General features: G+C 34.9%; 1 long non-coding RNA gene across 1 annotated transcript in view; it reads right to left on the bottom strand.

Annotated features, from left to right (window-relative positions):
• The window catches only part of LOC127553320 (uncharacterized), a 99,405-nt gene extending 84,152 nt beyond the window's left edge, over positions 1-15,253 (bottom strand). The window contains exon 1 of the long non-coding RNA XR_007951724.1: positions 13,618-15,253. This is a non-coding gene — a long non-coding RNA (uncharacterized LOC127553320). The remainder of the gene's footprint in view (positions 1-13,617) is intronic.
• Between the last annotated feature and the right edge of the window lie 433 nt (positions 15,254-15,686).

The following is a 15,686-nucleotide window of genomic DNA, read 5'->3' as shown; positions in this document are numbered from 1 at the left end:
TATCTCTCTCCAATACAATATAGTAAAGCTCACTTTTAAACACATTTATAGCAAGGAATTGCTAGTAAAACCATGCTAAAAATGAATAAAATTATCCCTGATGGGAGAGAAATGATAGGAGTACAGTTTAGGAACTGAATTCATCATGTTAAGACACTTGTTCATTCCCAAAATCTGAAACAGAAATCGCAGCTGCCTGACAAAAATGATAAAAGGACTGGGTCAAAATTCACCATTTTCCATTAGCCAAACTACTTTCAAATACTAAATGCTTAAAATGCTTTTAAATATTAAATGGATCATGACCATGTACTTATATTTGAAAAACAAAGGCCTTCCTCTTATTCTTTTAGTAATATAGGAATAGATGTCCTTTTTCATTCTCAATGTATGAGGCAGCTCAACTCTTCATGTTAGTCCTTCTAAGATTAGTGTTCTATAATTAATGACCATAGAGTAGCACCTAAAGGTTACTACTGTTAAAGAGGAGCTCTTGCTCCAGTGAAACAGCTGCTCAATTGCATAGATCCTTCTCTATGGCCTCCTCAATTCTAGAGCCAAACTTATTACCCATTTCTAAGATACATATGACTGGGCTAATTCAATGAGCTGCTTATTTGATCTATAATGAGGGAATTGGTTATTGGAGACTTAGACCTTAAAGTATATGTGTTATGCTCTGCCTTATACCAATCCATGTGTGGTCCTGCTTCTAGAAATGTGCAATGTAAAGATCCTGCCCCTTACTTCAAAGCACATGCAGTTATTCTGTGTCTGTTTTCTGTTAGCTTATTGTGTGGTCACAGAAAGTCTTTTAATTGGCTACTGACTTAGAATTGAGAGTAGCTTCAAATGGCTGCAATGAAGAAACTCAATTACTTTTTTTTTTTCCTGGTTAGTTTTCAAGTGAGGAGGAAAGAAGGAATGTTATAAAAGGTTTACCATATGACTTTGGACATATGGCACTTTTTTCCCTTTCTGACTATAATGTGTTTATTCTTCCCTGATTCTAGGTGAATGAATACCAAAGACTGAAAACAGCCATAGCTACAACAGCCAAATCAATTAAGCCCTGGAGAGTAACGTACTTGACCTAGTCAAGCAGTGGACCAAGCCAGTATCTGAGATACTATATCTTGCAGGTAATCCAGAGACTCATTCATTAGTCAACACACACCCAAAAGTGAATTTGATGGGGAAAATGATTTGTAGTTACTCCTTGATATAAATCTACCTTTTCATAGGAATCAAGAAGATAGAAGAAAGTATATTATGATTCAGAGATGTTTCATAGCAATTTCTTTTTTTTAGTTTTATTTATTTTTTAAAAGCTTTTTATTTTCAAAACACATGCACTGATAGTTTTCAACATTCACCTTAACAAAACCTTGTGTTCCAATTTTTTTCTCCTTTCCTTCCTCCTATCTCCTCCCCTAGACAGCAAGTAATTCAATTATGATCCACACTCAGTCCCCACAGTTTCTCTCTGGGTGCAGATGGCTCTCTTCATCATAAGACCATTGGAATTGGACTGAATCACCTCACTGTTGAGAAGAGTCACGTCCATCAGAATTGATCATCATATAATCTTATTGCTGTATATACTATTCTCTTGGTTCTATTCATTTAGCATCGGTTCATGTAAGTCTCTCCAGGCCTTTCTGAAATTATCCTGCTGATCATTTCTTATAGAATAATTTAATAGCAACTTCTTAAGTTTAAATTCAGTCTCTTCAAGGATCAAGATGTAGAGGGGAGAGTGTGCCCAAGAAAGTGTCTTTATGCTCCTATTTACCAATCAAAGATCTAGAGTTACATAATCTCTTACTTATTAGCAATGTTTATCAAAATGAACAAAGTTTTTGTTGTAATAAATGCCATGTTATTTTTGTTGGTCATTTAATTTCAGTCACGTCTCTTTGTTACCCCATTTGAGGTTTTGTTGACAAAGAAACTGGAGTAGTTTGTCATTTTCTTCTCTTCATTTTATAGTTGAGCAAACTGAGGCAAACAGGATTAAGTGATTTGCCCAGGATCACACAGCAGGTCAGTAATTGAAGCCAGATTTGATCTCAAGGAGATGAGTCTTCCTGATTCAGGCCTGGGATCTATCCACTATACCACCTACCAGTCCAGGCAAATGCAATAATGTCCACAAATACTTTGTGAACTCTGATGCATTATTGAAATTTAAGTTATTGTGATCATATTATTAATCCATCAAGAATAGTCCCATTTCCACCAAAGACCACTGGTTTCCTTCTTTGCCTATGTTCTCCCCAACTTACTCCTTTTCTGCTATCCAAATTGTCCTCACTGATGACCTCCTCACCTGAACTCCACAGCACTAAGCATCTATCTATTCACTTGCTTTGGTATTTAGTCCTATTCTGCCTTACCATTACATAACTCATTCATATTCAAGATTAGTCCTATTAAAAACTCTGAAGGAAATACCTACATTTCCAGCAACCTCTTGATAAAAATTAATCCCTCTTATCATCCATTTTATCTTATCCATCTTATCTTCCATAATCTATCACTTGTCCTCCACCTATCACTTATCCTCCACCTTTGTACTCTTACTCTTCCAAAAACAGATCAATGCCCTGATGGATTCTTCCCCTCACTTATCAAACCTCATTTTCAAGACACTAATAGTAATAACTGACTTTGAATTCAAGCAACTATGATGACTTTTTTAGGTTTCACTTGTGTAATAAAAAACTTTACCCTCTGTGAAAGGAATTCTTATATTAAGTGAATAGGCAAGGTAAGAATTTTCAAGACAAGCCCCTTGTAGTAGAAATCATACAACATACGCAGCTGCCTACTCCAACTAAACATTCTCATGTGTTTATCTTGTATTATCATTAATATTTGTAAACTTTTAGAGAGGAATAATCATGTCTTTCATTCCTTCATCCTTCTAAGTAAGCAGTACGCAAGCTTAGCAAATTATTATGCACAAATTAGGTATTCAATAAAGTTTGATCTTACATCTGTTTTCCACATAAAGTTTGTCAAATACTTTCTTGTCTTATCTTACTGGACAAACCAACCTGCAAGGTGACAGGGTACTTAATCTTGCTCTCATTTTACAGATGAGGAAATCGGAGCTTAAAAGTATGAATAACTTGCCCAAAAGGACACAGTTAGCAATTAGCAGAATTTCAACCAAGATCTCCTAACTCCAAGTCAGCACTTTTTCTACTGCAGAGAACTCCCTCTTAATAAATTCTTCCTTCATTAATAATGGCACAAAATTAGCTTTCTAATGGTAACTCAGATTTACACATTAACAAACAAACAAACAAAAAACACCTAGAGTTTGACCTGAACAGGTTTTAGTTAAGTTTTTAATATAAGCTTAAAAAAAAAAAAAAAAAGTCAAACCTTTATCAAAAAAGGAAAGACTTGAATAGGTAGTCTTTAGCATATAAGATGATTTACTCAAATTAACCTATAAAGTTGATCATCCAAAATTTAGAAAATTTTGCTTTATTAAACATTTGGCAGTTCAGGAAAGCCCATTCCCAATATGAAGTATTTTTTTTTTAATTTTCACTGATTAATTAGATGAATGAAATAGCTCACATTTACAAAGCACAAGGTTTTACATATGTTAGCTCAATGATATCTCATTGATATATCTCAATGAGCATCTCAATGGCCAGTGTTGATAGTATCATTTCATTTTTTACAGATGAAGCATTGAGATGTAGAGAGTTTATGACTTGCCCAGGATCATATATCTAATAAATAATTTTGAACCTAGAACTTTCATTACAAGTGCAATGCTCTTTCTACCACCCCACATTTCGCTGTTATCTCTGTGGTCAAGTGAAAAATTTAAGCCATTAAAGACACTATCTGCATCCAGAGAAAGAAATAATAAAGTATGAACAGAATAGTTTTACATATGTACATATATTACATATATATGTGTATGCATATGTGGGTGTTTATATACACATATGTACATATATAGGTACATATACATACTTATACATATTTATATGTACATACTTATACACACTTATTTGTGTATAATAATATTCATCTCTAGAGGAAAGAAAAAAATAAATTTATATAATAATTTTATTACATATTTTAAAAGAATAGCAATTCACCCATTATAGACTTGCAGTTTCAAGTGTGATCATTCTTTTTTATTATATGTTATGAAAATATTTGTTTTATTCTATAAATTCAAAATAAAATAATTTTTAAAAGCTTCTTTAGAATTTTTAAAACTTTAGAATTTAGATTTAGATTTAGAAAATCTTTAGAATTTTTTAAAACTTCTTTAGATAGACCAAAGAATCAGAACAGAATGATATCATCTTTTCTCACATTTGTTGGTTCAACAAATATTTGGATTTGATTTATAAGTTTATAATGTGAGATAATTTTAATCAAAAATCTTTTCTAGAATATAGACAAACATATTTTGGTTCAACACTAATTAACAACCCTGATTATTAGCAGCAAATAAGACATAAAATAGTGATATGTATGCCTGATTAATAGTATTCAACTATCACAGACTATGCAAGGTCTAAGTGGAAAAAGAATTCTCTCTGAATGGCAAGATTCAATACTTCTTTATCAGGATGACATTGTGCTGACTGCATCAAGCCTCAGAACATTAATTCTGGATCTCATTGAGAAGGTACTATATTCAAAAAAGACTAGAAATCCAAACAATAACAACCAAGATTTAGAGAATTTTGCTTTATTAAACATTTGGCAGTTCAGGAAAGCAACTAAACTGATGCAAAGATTAATATTCCCTAAAAAAATAAAATAATGTCCCCCAAAATAACATCTACCTGGGATAATATGAAATTGTATAGACAGTTTGTTATCTATTCTGTCAGTATCTCTGTCTATTAAACATTACAGAGAAATAATAAGTAGTACGTATATCTGACTAAGGAGAAAGAAAGTAAGATTACATTTAGGAAATTGGGCGATAAATTTAACAATCTCAAGATGTTCTAACACAATTTTTTAAAATAAAATATTACTATTACTCTACACATACTTTTTTGTAACTAACTTTTTTATTGAAGTTTTTTTTTTTTAATTTTCAAAACATATACAAGGAAAATGTTTCAATATTAATCCTTGAAAAACCTTGTGTTCCAATTGTCCCTCCTTCCCCTCCCCCCTCCCCTATATATCATGTAATCCAATATGTGTGTGTGTGTGTGTGTGTGTGTGTGTGTGTGTATAAAAATGAGAGAAAACAAAATGCAAGCAATCAATAATAAAAAAGTGAAAATACTATGTTGTGGTCCACACTCAGTTCCCGCAGTCCTCTCCCTAGGTGTAGATGGCTCTCTTCATTACAAGATCATTGGAACTGGCCTGAATCATCTCATTGTTGGAAAGAGCCACATCCATCAGAATTGATCATCATATAATCTTGCTCTTGCTGTGTATAATGATCTCCTTGTTCTACTCACTTCACTCAGCATCAGTTCATGTAGGTCTCTCCAGACCTCTCTGAAATCCTGCTGATCATTTCTTATAGAACAATAATATTCCATAGCATTCATATACCATAACTTATTCAGCCATTCTCCAACTGATGGGCATCCACTCTGTTTCCAGCTTTTTGCCCTTGCAAAAAGGGCATATTTGCACATCTACACATACTTTCAATGAAGTATTCATCTCCAAATTGTCTTGGTTTTATTTAAGAGATATTTACCTAGATTCAGGACTTTATGCTCCATGGAACTAAAATCTATTTCCAGCGTTGACTCTGAAACCCACATTTTGAAATGACTTCATTTACAGATTAGACTGAAACAATTAATATTATACCTTCAAAAATCCATCAGCACACTGATAGGAGCAATTTCTTCCAATGAATAGAATCACATATAGATTCACTCAAAACTGGACTTGCCAAGACTTCTCTCACCTAGTCACTGGCTACCAGAACTCAAGGAGGCTTTCATGCCAATGATGAGAAATCTGAAGAAGACTTTAACAAATTTATTCCATTTCAATTGCTGTTCTCTATTAATGAAATTAAAACCAATCAATTAATTGGTGGCCAAAACCTAGGCAGGTTATGGGAAAGCATTTGTCAATAGTACTTTCAATTCTAAATATTCAAAAGGTCTTCATAAGCTACAGTATACAGAATTTACAATCCATATTCAAATACCAACTTTTAAGATAATTTACAAAAGACTAACCACCACTTTAAAAAAATAAAACAAAATGTTCACTTCAAATAAACTTTTAATAAATGAAAATTTTTATTTTGTAACTTGCTTGGTTTTTTATGGCTGAATGAAAGATTAAAAAACTTATACAAAATGAATCATACTTTTTCACTTTGAGTGCTATCGTCAGGAGTAGAGAATGATGGTTCAAATCTTGCCTAAGAATATCAAGTATAAATTTTTACCTATACTACAAGGACACTTTGATAGAGGTTTTCAATTTATTTCTTTCATAGGCTTAAGAGGTTAGAAATTCCTCTATCAAGCACATAAATAAAAATGAATAAAACAAAAAGAATTGGGATCCACAACTTGCAAATCTCTTTAAAATGCCTAAATCAACAATCTTGTTGGAAACTAACAATCCTGTAAGCTAAGTAATAGGCAATTATTATCCTTATTTCACAGATAAATTAAAGGTTAAAAAAATAAAACAACTTAATCAAAGATATAGCAAATGGCTATATAACTCTAAACCACATCTGCTGGCTTCAAATCCATTGCTCTTTCTACTACATTGACTCTAATTTTCAGTCTATACAAATTTCATATCATTACCAAGGAGTTAATGCAATGAGAAATTGCTGAATCTAACATCCTAGATTCAAGAGTTCATTTGAGGAGGTTAGGATTGGGAAGGGAAGGCATGAAAGAGGAGACTTTCACCTTGTGAAGGGAAAAATATTGTTTCATAACATCAGATATTACTTTCTCTTCCTCCAGAACATGAATTTTTAAAAGTCACCTATAACATTCATCATTTTGAAATGGTCTCATGAGTAATGAATGTTTCCCTAAATATTGAACATTTCATTTAGTGATTACTTTTTTTTGTTTTTTCATAATGTAATATCACTGTATCACTATGTGCCATTTAATCACTATCAAATGATAAATCATAATCATAGAATTGAAAAGATCCTTGGAAGTCATTTAATTAAACCCTTACTAATACTTAAATCCAAGTACTGTATAGGCCCAAATTGCCAAAGCATGTTCAATTAACCCCTCTAAGTTGGGGTTTCCTCATGGATAAAATGCAAATCCCAGATTTTGAACTGGCAAGGAACTTAGAATTCATCTTTAGTAGAATTAAATATTAACCTAAAGTCCAACAGGAATGGGCCTACTTCCCAGAGCTTTAGTGAGGAAAGCACAATAAAAACAGAGTGATTTTTCAAAAGTTTTAGTTGGCATTTTTGAAATCAAAATTATTGTCTAGAGCTTAGATGCATCTTCCCAAGAAAAACACTATAGAAATCAAGATTGAGAAATAAAGGGGCTGAAACCTCATGACAAGAGCTATAGAAAATTTGAAAAAAATAAAGATGAACATTAGATCAGAAAAAAGTATATTAATAACCAATACATAGAAGAAAAAACAGATTCCTAGATTGTCCTCATTTCTATCTATTCCACAAAGAAAGAGTTTAGCTTTGGAGAATATGAAGAAAAAGCGGCCGGTGGGGGGTGGGGAGGGAGCAATTCAAATAGATAAATAATAATAGGTCTTTAACTTTTTTTTTTGTTATGGATCCCTTTGGCAGTCCAGTAAAGCCTAGAGATCCATTTTTAAAATGTCTTTAAATTCACAAATACATAGCACTTGCATTTAAATGCATAAATAAATAGTATTACAAAGGAAAACAAAGATACTGAAATAGCTACAAAAATTTTTTATAAGTATAAGGTCAAAACTGAGAAAGGAAATTATACACCAATTTTTCTAATAAACATTGATGCAAAAATCTTAAATGAAATGTTAGCAAAGCTATTACAACAACTTATTACCAGGATTATACAATATGACCAAGTAAGATTTATATCAGGAATGCAGGGCTGGTTCAATATTAGGAAAACTATTAGCATAAGTGACTTTATCAATAACCAAACTAACAGAAATCATATGATTATATCAATAGATAATAGAAAAAGCATTTGACAAAATACAACACCCATCCATATTAAAATACTAGAGAGCATAGGAATAAACAGAGTTTTCCTTAAAATGGTAAGTAACATCTATCTAAAACCATCAGCAAGCATCATATGTAATGGGGATAAACTAATAGCATTCTTAATTATATTGGGGGTGAAACAAGATTGCCCACTATCACCATTACTATTCAATATCATACTAGAAATGTTAGCTTTAGCAATGAGAAGAAAAAGAAATTGAAAGAAGTAGGTAATGAGAAAACAAAATTATCACTCTCTGCAGATGATATGGTGGTATACTTAGAGAATCCCAGAGAATCAACTAAAAAACTTAAAAACTTTAGCAAAGTTGCAAGATAGAAAGTAAATCCACATAAATCATAGCATTTCAGTATGTTATCAATAAAGTCCAGCAGCAAGAGATAGAAAATGAAATTCCATTTAAAATAACTATATATAATATAAAATGTTTGGGAGTCTACCTGCTAAAACAAAGCCAGGAACTATATGAACACAATTACAAAACACTTTCCACACAAATCAAGTTAGAGCTAAACAATTGAAAGAATGGTTGAATAAATTATGGTATATTAATGTAATGGAATATTATTGTTCTATAAGAAACAATAAGCAATATGATTTTAGGAAGACCGAGAGAGACTTACATGAATTGATGCTAAGTGAAGTGAGTAGTACCAAAAGAACATTGTATACAGATTGTACATTGTACAACAATGAGATTATGTGATGATCAATTATAATGGACCTGATTCTTTTCAAAAATGAGGTGAATAACATCAATTCCAATAGACTTGTGATGGAGAGAACCATCTGCATCCAGAGAGAAAACTATGAAGACTGAATGTGGATCCCAAGATAGTATTTTCATCCTTTTTGTTATCGTTGTTGTATGCTTGCTTGTTTTTTTTTCCTTTCTCATTTTTTTTCCTTTTTGATCTTTTTTTTCTTGTGCAGTATGATAAATGCGGAAATATGTGTAGAAGAATTTCACATGTTTAACCTATATTGAATTACTTGTTGCCTAGGGAGGAAGAAAAATTTGGAACACAAGATTTTGCAAGGGTAAGTGTTGAAAACTATCTTTGTATGTATTTTGAAAATTTAACAGCTAGTATTTTTTAAAAAGTATGAGGTTCACAAGTAGTGCACTTTGTACATATTTTTAGATATTTTTGGATATGTTAATCAGCTATGCAGATTTTTTTTCCTCTTCTTTTTCTTGTTTACAAAACATGCTATTCGTTATATGGGATGGTTCTTTGGGAGAGGGTAGAAGTAGGAAACTGGGGGAAATTATGCATGCAAAAAAAAATTTAATCATTTCTTAAAATAACAATTAAGTTTTAAAAAATAACTTCAGTGATCCCAGATTAACAATCCTTGATCTTAATGTTCATGTGCTATGCTAGATCTGTTAACAGATATACATAAAGAGATAGACATTATGGACAGATCTCACACAAATAAACACCACCTGAGATATAAGAAGTCACCTTTATAGTTCATTGATCCCCACTGCAAGTGTACATCCTCCAAAATTGCCATATGTTTCACTGCTCATGTATTTCAATGCTTAAAAGACAAAGTTAATTCACAAGCCAAAACCTAACAAATACAATGTTATAAAAAGAGCCAATAAGCTTCAGTATGTGAACTCACTTTCTCACTGGTGGTATTTAGAAAAGGAGGTCATATCAGAGTCAACAAAATTAGGGGACAAAAATGGTTATGGAAAAAAAGTAAACCCAAAGGAAAGAAAAGAAAGGTAATAGAGAAATTGTTCAATGCAATAAAATAGTGGAACTATTCCCATTCCCTCTCCATCTCAATATTCTTCCCCAACTGGACATATCTTATTTTTTTAATATACTTTTCAAAAAATTCTTTATACTTTTTTATGAAATAAATCAAGCGTTGCATTACATGGTATTTAAAAAGATAATTAAATGTGAAATTGCAAATCTATTATGTACAACTTGCTATTCCTTTTAAATATAAAGTTATCATGTAAATTTTTTCTTTCTCTGGATACAAATAGCTTACTAATTAATCATTATTCTCCCCATACCTCCCCCCCTTAAATTGTAGCATGTATTTGGCATAACAAACTAAGTTTTTCAAGTCCAGTAGGTTTTTATTTGTTTTTTGACGAGTCAGAGTTTGTAATGCTCACAAAACACACACACGCAGATATAGAATAAAAGTAAGAAAAGTAAGGAAAGAACAGAAATTCAAGAACAAATTATTTTCAACTACCTCACCTTTTGCTCCATGACTTTGTTCAAATACAACTTCTCAAGGACATTTCTGTTTTTTCTACCCATTTAGAATACACTTGGTTTTAAATTAAAGTTGTTTAGTCACAAACTAGCTCTACTAGTTTTTTTTTTTTGAAATATTCTAAGCTATGTTTCAAACCATACTATTTTCTGATTTTTAAAATGTGACAATCTCCCTGCCTTCATTACTATTACATATTACTATTACTATGTGTGTAGAATATTGTCTATACTATTAGAAGTAGTTCATATGTTGGGGAGTTTTGACAAACTGCTGTCTATTTTTCCTCCACCACTCCTTCCATCTTTTTAAAAAAATTTTTTGTTACAAATGGTTCATTGAATAAGGGTATGGGAAGGTATGCAATGTGATATAAAAACAAAGGATATTAAGAAAAATATTTAAGATAACTCTTACTAGAATTGGAGCTACCAAAATTAAATCAACCACAAACTTATGCATTCTGAGATCTTAATAGTAATAGTATATAACCTCACACTTTATTTTATATGTCTCTCCTCTCACTTCTGTCTCCTCCACCACCCCCAAAAAAGCTTCTATCAAGATATTCACAAGTATATAAGTATATAAGATCAGAATGAGAAAGAAAAAATAATAATAAATTGCTAGTTCTAGGAATCCACAGTACTTTTAGCACTTTTGAGGTCACTAAAACCAATTATATTTGAATATTCAGAGCCAATTTTTTTAAGTAGAAGGAAAGGTGGCAAAATTAAATCTCCTGTTTTGTATTGCCAACTTGCCTGGGGGTAGGGAGGGAAAAGGAGCAAATGATTCTACTAGTACAACACAAAATTTAAAAACAATCTTTCCTTTTTCCACTTAAGTCAAAAAGTCAAGAAAATGTGAGAGCCAAAAAAAGATTTTATCTTTATAATTTATTTATTATAAAGCTTCAGTTTAGTTGGGAGTTACAGTATGCAAAGAATCCAAGCTATTGTTCCATATCCATTGTCCTTTTTTTTTTTAGAATATAAAAGTTATTAAAATTTGTCTTAAATTTTTTTTAACGTGACAACCACAAAGATGATATTATAAATTTTTAAGGTCACAAAATCTGAACTGTTCAACACATATAATTCATAGAATCATTTCTCCCTTTGTGCAACTGCTGGTATTTTAAAAGGATCATTTTTTTTTAATTATATTGTCTTGTTATATTAAATTTATATATCATTTGAACAAAAATTGGAGTTTTCTGTATAGACTAATATAGTAATTTCCCCAAAAAATATAATTTTAAATTTTAAAAAATATGTTATCATTGAAGATCTTTAACTTGGAGGAGAGGAAAAGGATATACATTTAACATAATTATACAACAAAAATATATAATACTTCATTGAGATTATTTCATGGAAGATACTAAAATGTGATTTTTATTAAGTTCATAGGAAGAGTTGCAATACTCATTGAAGTTTTAGTTCAAAAAAGTTAGTACACATACACACAAAAGGAAAGTCAAGCATATTTATGAGGAAAGTTAAACATATTTATAAGAAAAAAGAAACACAAAGTTCCACATGCAAAATCCATACTCCTTAGAAACAGCTAAAAATGTTGAGAAAAAAGAAAAAACCCACTTCTTTTCTGATATCCAACACCCTCCCTACACACATACATACACACACACATACATATCCACACACACAAAATTACTTTTCTAAGATATCTAAGAATGTCTTAGCAAAATATGATACATGTAAAATTACTTTGTACAGATAATTAAAAGCATAGACGAACACAGAAAAATAATTTTCTTTTAAGCAAATGAGGTGGTGAGAGATCTTTTATATTCCTTTCCTTTCAAGAGCCTCTATATTATCATCTTACCCTACTCAAACCTTCCACATGTTTGTTTGTTTGTTTTCTTAATGGTAAAAGATTCACTTTCCAGCAAAGGGATCAAATTGTCTGTCTAAAAGTATGCTTAATAAAGTCTAATAAAGTAGACCTATAAGGAAGAAGAAATTAATCTAACACTTGTTTATTTGCTTGCTAAAACTTACAACATTTTTTAAAGTTTTTGTGTAATACAGTCTTCAAAATTTCGTTCCAAAGAAAACCACCTTTCAATAAATTAGCAAGGCACAAAAATTAGTTGTATAAGACAATGTTCCAATAAACTATTTTTGTGGTTGTGTATGTGTGTGTATACTATTTCATGATAAAATGTAGCACACTTGCCAAGAAAATTTTTTCCCCATAAGTTCTTTATCCACAAGCCTCCAAGAATCATCATGAAAACCTATTTAGGGATGAACTTAACCCAAAGTATAAGTAAAGACAGAGAGGAAAATCTCAAGGAGCTCACATTTCTTTTAAAAAGGAAATAACAAAATGGAAAACTATAAGAAGAGAGTGTCTCTAAAGCACAGCTAGTAAGAATAATAGTGAAAACAGAGAACCCTTAAACTGTATTAGAAGCCCAGGACTAGGGTGGTGGTCTTCATCAATGGAAATTCAAACTTCCCTATGAATCCTCTCCTAAAAGCTCATCAGCAAGCTTGCTGCCTTAGTATTTTATCCATCCATTCTGTCACTTCTTCAACTACCTTCCCTGCTTCTATCCAATGCCCCACCCCTTCCACACAGATACTTATACACAAACCTGGTTTGACTGGTGTTAACGGCATCTTAGACACATTTGAACAAAAGAAATATAACTTTTCCCATTTCCTCCCTTTTGGTTTAGTGCAGAGATTCCAAGAGACCATTACATTCTCTAGATTGTGCCTCAGATAGGATCAAGGGAGACAACTGATCCTGGTACAGTCCGCATGGATCTGGAAACCTAATACAGTGATGGACAAACTACCACCTATTTCACTCTGCACCTTAAGAATAATTTAAAGAACAGAAGGAGAAACTTGTAGGGGAAGAGGGGACTAAAACAGAGAGAAACTTGAACCTTTAATATTTCTACCCGCTAACTCCCCACCCTGAACTTATTATTTCCCACCATCTAGCAAAAAGGAAGGGAGAAGCTTCATTAAGAATAATGTAATCTTGATTTGGCAATTATGGTTTTAAAGTCACCCTTAAGCCCTCTGTAAAGCCACCAAATCGTGAGGAAAAAAGTAAAAAGAGGGGGGGAATATACACTCACCTCCACCCATCTCTGAGCTTCAGCGAATGCTACATCACAGTTGGACTCCGCATCCTCTCTCCCTTCCATGACTAGAGGAAGAGGGGAGGGGGGGAAAAAAAAAGAAAAAGAGAGAAATGGGTGGGTGGGCGAGGAGGGGCGGGATGGGGAGAGGGAGGAGTGTCAGCACAGTTTAACGAAGCTGCTCCGGGGTTGGGATTGGGGACCAAGAGGCAGTGCCGCCTGTCACTCTGCTCTGCCTTTTAATGCCCCGGGTCTCCCGTTCCCTTTGTTGCTCTCTGGAGTTTGTTAATGCCCCGAAACCACAAGAATTTGAAGAAGCTGCTTTCTATAAAACCCTGAAAACGAACCGGGGTCCGCAGGGACCAGGGCAGTCAAAGAGGAGGAGAAAGATGGGAGGCGGCGGGGGAGGGGGCCCTATAGGGGAGGAGAAGGGGAGAAGGAGGAGGAGAGAGACAGAGGGGTTGTAAACAGCCCCAAGAACTGTTTGAACTTCAAAAGCAGCTCCCCTCCTCTACGCTCCCGTTCCCTCCCCCGGAATCACCGCAGTTTCCCGGGTCGTGGCGGGTTTGTTGGCGGCGGCGTCTAGAGTCCCGTCCCTGCTGCTTTCAAGCTCTGGGCCATGTGGAGCAACCGCTTCCGCCCGCCCGCCGCCTCCTCCTCTTGAGGTTGTTCCCTGGGCATTTGGCCATGCCAGCCCTTGTGGTTTAGACTGTCTGAACCATGGGATGCCAAATCCCCGTCGCAGGGCAAGCCCCAAATGGAAGCGCAGCGCGCCACTCCGGGGAACTTGAGCTTTGGCAGCGCAAGGAAAGGAGATGCTCGCGGGAGCCGCTGAAAGAGCACTTGGAGCTCCACTCAGCCCTCCCTGCCCTGCCCTGTCCTGCCTCGTCCAGTCGCATCCCCTCCCTCCCGGGCTCTTTTCCTATCCGTCCCCAAGCGGATCTTCATTCCCTTCCCGGATCCCCTGGAAACGGAGCTTTCAGAGCTCACCGCTGCAGGGCCAGTGCCTGACATACCAGGAATAGCTCAACACAATTGCATCCTTTCCAGCCAAGAAACTTCCCCCTCTTGGGTGCCCTGGCCGCGGAAACGCAGCAGCCCAGCCGAGCCCAACCCAGCAGGAACAACTCCAGGGCTCCAGGCAAGGATTGGCTCGCCGGGCCCCCATCCCCACCCCCACCCCCATTACCTGGGCTCCCGAACTATCCCCTTTTACCTGTAACCTAGGATCAGGCAGTCCAGCCTTGGACTATTCCTACCAACACCCTCCGCGAGCAGCCTAGAAACTGAGCCGAGCTCCTTATCCTCCCACCAGGTGCTCTATCCTGCCCCGCCCCCAACCCCAGTCCCATTCTCAGCCCCAGCCGTCTCTCTCTTCCTCCCGAGGCTCCCTCCCTGCTTGGGGACTCCTGGCGGCAGGTGAGGGTAGCGGTCTTCAGGATTGGAACCCAAACTACCCCCTCACCAAAAAGCCCTCCTCCTCCCCCCTTCTCGTTCTCCTCTTTCCTTTCTCTTTCTTTCACCTTTCCTACAGGTGGGCTAGGGTCACCAGCAGCTCGCACCCGCAGCCCACACACTTTCTGTGCAATTAAATAACTTTATGCTGAGAAACAGGAAAAAGAAGCCTACTCTCTTCTCTCTCCCTTCCAGCGTAATGTTTCCCCAAGGCAGTGAGGAACGACTTTAGCTTCAGCTTCCACTCAATCAAGGGTTAATCAAACGCGCCAGGCGGAGGGAGAAGTAGCTCTCTCTTGTTTACCTGTCCGCCATTGGGCATCTCTGTTTGGATTGTTGGGTAGGGGGAACTGTGGGAGGCGGGCCAGTGGGGAGAGAGGAAGAAGAGTCTGCTCAGACCGTATCCTGTGAGCTCTGTCCAAAATGAGCTATGGAGACATCTGTTTGAAGAACAGCATGAATCTTGTCAAAACTGCCTGTGAAACTTTTGAATTCCTTCTTGCCTTTTCAAGCCCTTTGCTTCAAGATATTTCCTTTTTATTTTCCCCATATACTTTTATTAGATTTTGAATTAGATATAATTAATTTTTTAAACTTTTAATTTTCAAAAC

Source organism: Antechinus flavipes, chromosome 3, assembly GCF_016432865.1.
Source record: "Antechinus flavipes isolate AdamAnt ecotype Samford, QLD, Australia chromosome 3, AdamAnt_v2, whole genome shotgun sequence".
NCBI classification, from domain to species: domain Eukaryota; kingdom Metazoa; phylum Chordata; class Mammalia; order Dasyuromorphia; family Dasyuridae; genus Antechinus; species Antechinus flavipes.
Note: the sequence above shows the minus strand (reverse complement) of the source record. Positions and strands in the feature narration are given on the sequence as shown.